The sequence below is a fragment of the Rhea pennata genome, chromosome 1 (assembly GCF_028389875.1).
Source record: "Rhea pennata isolate bPtePen1 chromosome 1, bPtePen1.pri, whole genome shotgun sequence".
NCBI classification, from domain to species: Eukaryota; Metazoa; Chordata; class Aves; order Rheiformes; family Rheidae; genus Rhea; species Rhea pennata.
Genome location: NC_084663.1, coordinates 121821087 through 121828093, shown reverse-complemented (window position 1 = coordinate 121828093; position 7007 = coordinate 121821087).

Sequence of the window (7007 nt, the reverse complement as noted above, 5' to 3'; positions counted from 1 at the left end):
AACTGGGTGCTCAGGCTGCAGGCACCACTTTACCCCTGCCTGTGCCCCCCAGGAAATCGCCCTGCTCTTGCTGGAGAGCCTCCTTCTCACTTTGGTTTCCTTTCTGGGGAGCAAGGGAGGAGAGGAGAGGGGCTATAGCTGTATCACAATTTTCTGTACTATTCATCTCATGAATATTCACCATGAGGTCTCATTAGTGAGGGGGGAAGGGGAAGGAGAGGTTGATCTTGTTTTTGCTGTCAGAGTATTATGTTCTAAGAGCTGATGATGAAGGTCAGAAGAGCTATTTGCGATGACTGCAAAATCATGGATAAAATCAAATGGAAACAAGTGCTGTGGGAACAAACTGAATTGCCTCTGAAATCCAGTTTGGAAAAGTCACTTTCAAAGCATGCTGCTAAGAGCTTTGCAGTCTTTTCATAAGTCTCAGGAAATGTTCCAAGAGGAGAACAACCAATTCCCATTTAGGCTTATTGCTAAAAGTGGCTAGTTCATATTTTGAATCTAATCTAGTTTGTACAAGATTTTTATTAAATTATAGAATGTAAACTATTTATATTTAGGAATAGTGTCTCTATTGTCTTTTGTTTCCTGAGTTACATAAACTGTATCAGGTCTTCTGCAAGTTTTTGCTTGAATAATAACCGTATTTGTCCAGAAAAATAAATACTGATTAGATCAACCTTATTATATTGTATTTATTTTAGCAACTGTATTGCAAACTGCAGGATATTAGCCCATGTGTATATTTCAAATATACATAAGTCTCAAGATGGCTCTTTTAGCCCCATGAAGTGCAGAATGAACCTGGATTTGGATCATTTTGAAATCTGGGACATGCTACTAACTTTAATGTTTACTTTAATGTGTAGCAGGCCTGGCTGCAAGAGGAATGAAGATTTACGTCCACTCGATAGCCAGGCTCGCCTCTCTCTTTGCAGAGCTCCCCTCCAAAACTGTGAGGGCCCGATGCCTGGATCGCCCCTGTGCTAAGCAAGTGCTCTGACAGGACAGCTCTGGTCCCAAAATTTCCATCCTGCTCCTCAGTCTCTGCACCCGCCAGCTCGCCCCAGAGCAGGGGGCTGTCCCTGCGCACCCTAAGCCTAGAGTGCGTGGGGCTGAGCACGTGAAAAGAGATGGCTTTAAAAAAGAAATAACCAGAAGAAAATCCCGATGATGGACTAAGAGCCCATAATGACAGCCTAGGCTCCTGCTGCCCTGAGACTTTTTGCAATACACCCAGTCCCCACGGCTTTGCTCGAGCCACAGCGCACCTTCTGCCAGCGGCGGTGCCGCTGCGCGGGGACTGACAGCGGTAAGCAGCCTTGCTGCCTAAGCAGCAGGTTGCCTTTCCCTTGGCACCGACACCCTAGCAGTATCTTAGGCACCTTTTGAGCAGGTGCCTACCAAATGCTGAGGCCAACACTCAAGCTATCACAACACCGCTGGACCGACGTTAGACCCAAACCCGTCCAAAACGAAGGACCGAGCCTGAAGCGGGTACAAAGCGCTGGCTGCCAGAGGGCACCTCTGCCCTTCCTCCTCTCCTCCTCCTCGCCTCCCCACGCCAGCACGCTGCCAGGAGCAGGCAGCCCTCCACGTGTAACCCGTCCTGGCTTTGGGCGGCATGCGCCGACCCCCTGGTGCCGCCGCTCACGGGGGAAAGAGTGCGCCGTGCCCGGCATGGGCCGCTTCAGTGGAGCCCAGGGCGCTGCAGGGGCGCCACAAAAGAAATGGGTGTGGGGGGGTGCAGAACAAGGGAGGCCATAGCAGAGTCGGTCTTGGGGCCAGGGATGAGGCTGGGGCCAGTGACAGCCCCATCTCGCTTGCCCCAGCCTGGGGCTTGGTGGGGAGGTCACCCTTGTTGTCATGGGATGGGACAGCGGGCTGCAGCCGGTGGGGAGACACTGGGTGAGTCTGCAGCCGGAGGGGCTAAACTGACACCACTGGCCAGATAAACATCTTCCCGCCCTGGCCCAGCCACCTTCGGCGCTGGGACGATGACGGCTTCCCCGCCTCCGCCGCCAGCGGTTCATCCTGGAGCCACCGCCAGGGCGTATAAATAGAGACTCCAGCCAGGCAGCGCAGGACGTCGGTCGGGAGATGCCTCTCTGGTCTGGAGCCCACAGCCCTGCGCTGCCACTCACCAGGTAATGGGGACCAGTGCTACAGCAAAACGGGAGCAGGTCACGGGGCCGATAGTCTGGTTGTCCAGAGCTAAGGAAAAACTGGCTTGGCACAAGCAGGAGGCTGTTCCCTCCATATCTGCTGACCGACAAATTCCTTCGGTGTTCGATCTTCACTAAAAACAGGCTCTGTAGAGCCTATTGCTAGGCAAAATCAAAGGTTTGGAGGGAGAGTGAATGTGAGTGCTGGGGTTTGGGAGTTTCATGTTTGCAAAACACGTGTTTTCGTGTTTTTACATACTATGTGTAAAGCCAAAAGTGGGCTGCAGACCTGGGGAACTGCCAAGAGATCTCTGTGTGTGGTTGCAAAGGGTAAATCCCACATACAAGTCTTGCTGCGGGCTACCTTCGGGGAGCATGTCTGGCCTCAATGCTATCAACAGAGCCATCGGTCAGCTGGAAATAATGCTAAAATAGCTGTAATAGATTAAAATGTGTGAATGAAACAGCAAGTAGCAGACCAGCCGCTAATAATGAGGAAGAAGCAGAGTGATAAGCAACCTAGACGTAAGTTTCCTTTAAAAACAGGAAGGCTTTAAAGAATATTACTTTGTGTGTTCTCTCTTGTTTTCAAATTGAAGAAATGCAGAGTTCATGCTTTCAGCCTTTTTCCTTGCAATCATGCAATTTATAAATAATTTTGTTGTAAAACACTACGAACAATTGCACGCAGTTGCATGTTACCAAGAGTAGAAAATTGAGGATATCTACTGTATAGCTTGAAAGTAATGCTGCAGTTGCAGTCAAAGGTGGCACTGGGGCAATCAGACCAGTGATGCAGATTGGAAGGAGCCAGTGCACCAGGAGAGGTGTATTTAATGCAGCAAGATGTAAGATCAGTCAGCCCAGGAGAAAAAAAACTGTAAGTAAGTGCAGGCTACACTTAACAGAAACGCAGTGTCTTGAAAAGCTCCTATTCAAAAAAATAAAAAATAAAATAAATAAAAAAAAGGAGAAAAGAAAAGTAAAAGAAGTTCTGGGAGTTAAAACAGAAAAGGAAACCAGCCTGAGCTGGCCAGGTGATTTGTGCCATCCTAGAAAGTCTAAACCTGGCATGGAGTGGTAGTTCATCTCTGTGCGGGGCTCTCATGAGAACAGTGCTGGCGCACCGCAACGCTGGCTGATTGATGGACTGGCTGATAAACTGGAGAAGGCAAAGAAAAAATGTCTGTGCCTGAAATCTGGAATAGCTTCCTTAAGAAGTGAAGCCTTCACAAGGTGCAGTCAGGACTAGGCAAGCTGCTGGGCTTCTTGTGGAACAGTGGGTTGGTTAGAAAAGATGAGCAGGCAGCTAGTGGCACAGCCAGAGTGGCTGGGAGCAAAATCCAGACACGGTCAACGAAGAAATAAGGTCTGAATTGCAGTAGTGGCCGTGGAACAAGCCACCAGAGGAAACCGTTCTGCTTTTATCTCATGGTATTTCCAAGCCTGAAGGCCTCCCGGGAGAACTTAGTCATTGAAACTGGAATGCTTAGAGTCAGTATAGGGGTAAAGAAGCGTCCTTCCCTAGCCGGGTGGTCCGAGCCAAGGCTCTGCACAGCGGCACCGTGTTATCCCGGCACCCAGGGCAGAGCAGTCCGAGGGCCCAGCCCGGCAGCATGGATGCGCTCGTGACCGTGGTACCTCCTGGTGGGCAGGTCCCCGCTGCAGGTGCTCAGCCCCCAGGGACACCATGGCCTGGAGACTCTCCCGTGCTCTCCTTGCAGGTGCCGGAGGACACACCGGGATGAGGTTTCGGGCTCTCAGGGCTTGAGACTTGCATGCTGCAGCAGTTCAGCAGCCAGTCTGAGCCAGCTGCCCCGGTAGGTGAGCAATTTTCCGCAGCCCATGTCCTCCCTTCTCCCCGCAGGAGCATGTGTCTCGCCGGGGTGCTGTGCCTGTGGCTGGGCTGCCTGCTGCTCTGCGGCGGCGCGGCGAAGCCCCTGGGGGCCGCCTGCCCCTGCCCCAGCTACCTGCAGAGCGACTGCGAGCTGCAGGGCTTCGCCGGCAGCGCCGTGCCCGCGGGCGAGTCCTTCTACATCGACTTCGCCCGGCGCCTCTGCACCTGCGGCCCCAGCGGCAACATCACCTGCGCCTCCCGCTGCCCCGCCGTGCCGGCCGCCTGCGCCGCCGTGGGCAGCCCCGTGGCCGACGGCTGCCCCCAGTGCGTCTGCTACGACGAGGACGAGCTGCCGGTGCCCGCCGGGGCCGTCACCGCCCGGGGCGGCCAGGTTTGCAGCTGCCCCCCGCAAGGAGGCCAGCTGCAGTGCGCCGGCAGCAAAAGCAAGGAGTAAAGCCGCCCTCTGCCCGCTTCGCGTTCTCCGAAGGCGGGCGGCTTCCTGCGCCCCTGGGGCGTCCGCGCCGAGCAGCTTGGAGCGCCTCACGCCGGCCTGCACCACGCGGCAACGGCTACGCGCGCGCCGCGGAGCGCCGCAGAGACGCTGCGTTTTGTGTCGCTTATGAGCCGGGTCAAAACATTTATAGCTGGGTGAGCTTTTCTGTTGCCAGGTTTGTTCCACGGCAGTGGGCGGCGAGGTTAGATTGATCGCTGCTGGGATGTAAGTGAAACGAATGCGGTTATTTATTTATTTGTAAGATGATTGTGCTCTTGTATGTATGTTTATAGAGTGCGTAGATAGTACTGCTTTAAGAAGTCAGCTTCCCAGATAAACTTTGCTCCGGAATCTAGGCTTTAGCTTCTTAGAAAACCCTCACATTCAAAGTGATGGGACCAAAACCTTCTACAGCTCAGTATTTTTTCCCCCTTCCAGGCTTTTTTTTTTTTTTTTTTTTTCTCTCTTCCTCACTCCAGATGGAGGTTGGGGGGCAGTTTATGGGATAGCACATATACACGCTCTTAGAAGGAGACAAACCCCTCCGGTTTCTTCATCTGTTGGAGCAAAGGCTTCAAATGCGAGGTAAGGGATGCAGCTTTCCAGGCCACCTGTACGAAGCAGGACCTCACTGCGAGTCCCTGCAGAAATACTGTGAGTTGTGCATCTCCTTCTGCCTTGTGCTCTCCTCCTACAACTACTGAAGACCAACCAAGGGCACACCAGACCTTCATCTTCTGAATGCCTTAAAAACATAAATATATGTATTTGCAGGAAGACTGTAATCAGAAATACGGCTCAATCAGGCTGAGATGTTAACAAATGTTAATTGTGCTTTTTTTCCAAGAAGCCGAATAAAATCAATCTTACTGATAACCTGCTGCATACGTATGCTTTCTTTACACATTAGCTGGTGTTACTCGGGCCAGACGAACCCCTCTCCAGACATCTGTGCCCCGGGACACCTGGGGGCGTTGACCAACCCCCCCGGCTCTTGCTGCTCTCCCTTTCCACTGCTCAGCCCAGTGCCGTGCGACTGCAGCAAGCAGTGAGAGGATGGGACGCAGGTGCAGGGTAGTAAGAAAGGTGGATGAGGCAGGCAAATCTGCTTTTTTTTCTTTTAAGAAATAAAGGAGAGACCCCTGCACGTTGTCAGGGCTTGACTCTGCCTACGATCCACCTCGGCTAGTCAGACGTTACGTACTCGGCACTTCCCAGCGCCCGTTGGCGCCTCCAAGCCTCACCTGTGAAGAAAGGGCATCCCAACCCTTGGCTGCTGAGCGAAGAGGCCTTTCCTGCAGCTCCTCCATCAGTAACGTGAGCGTTTGGGGCCTTCTCGGCCTGCTGATTTCAGCGCCATTTAGCCACCACAAAACGCCTTACCTGAAGAGGTCCCCGGCTGAGCGAGATTAGGCCGCTGACAGAGCAGGCAACCCCCGGGAGGGATCTCTCGGTATGAACCTGGTGAAGAAAAGGGCTTTTGGGTGAATTTTTGGCACCGGATGTGCCTCCACGAGGGAGGGTTTTGGTTGTTGCAAGCCCGTTCTCATCCCGGAGGCAGCCGTACCCCAGCGGCACAACCCGAGCCTGGGAAGGTCCCCGGCTTGCCCCCGCGTGGGAGAAGAGCGCCGTGTCGAGCCACCCCGCAGAGAGGCTCCTCCGCGCAGCCGGATAAAAGCAAAGCACTCAGCAGTTTCGCTCCTTGGCGTTTTGCCTTCTGCGTGTTTGATTCACCCAAGAATGCAACAAACCTGAGGGTGTCGCTAAGGCGAGAAAGGCAGCGCGCAGCAAAGCGAGACGCGAAATTGCCTGACAGAAGCTGTCACTGACGTTCGGCGCGGAAAACCACATGAAGCTCAGAGTCAAGTCCGTGTTCAGGCAGTCAGCAGGTTTTGCACTGCTTGAGCTAGGCTTGTTTCGGAGTTCAAAGGCAAGAAACTTGTCGCTTATTCTAGTTAAGTGGGTTAGGAAACAGCCACCTCTTATTTCCTCGCGGGTTCCCGAGGTGGGTGCTGTAGGAAAGAAGGCAGAAGGCAGCAGCGAGCGCCAGGGTTGTGGGGTGCGGATCTTGCAGCCCACGAGGTTAGCTCCCTTGCTTGCTCGCCAAACCCGTAAGGCAATCAGGATCCGTTTGCGAATGTAGTAATTGTTTGCCAAGAGTCACAAGGGAGCTATGCAAACCCGTGGGTTTTCGCTGGAGGCGGGTGAGGGAGGAGGAGGAGGGTGTTGGTCTGCTGAGCTCTGTTTACTCTTTGTCATGCATCTTCCCCTGTGTGCGACCTCTCCCCTCCCTGACTACCTTCCCCAAGCAGAGTACCCGCACCACAGAGTAACCCTACTGCCGTGCTTCTCACATAAACCCTCGCGCTAGCACAGGCAATAAGAATAATTAAAAAAAAAAAAAAAAAGAAAACAGTTCAAAGAGAATATGCAATTTACTTGTCAGAATTTATTCAGTTGACCTACAGTTTGGGGTTTTTGGCATGCTTTAGTTGAAAGGGTTTTGCCC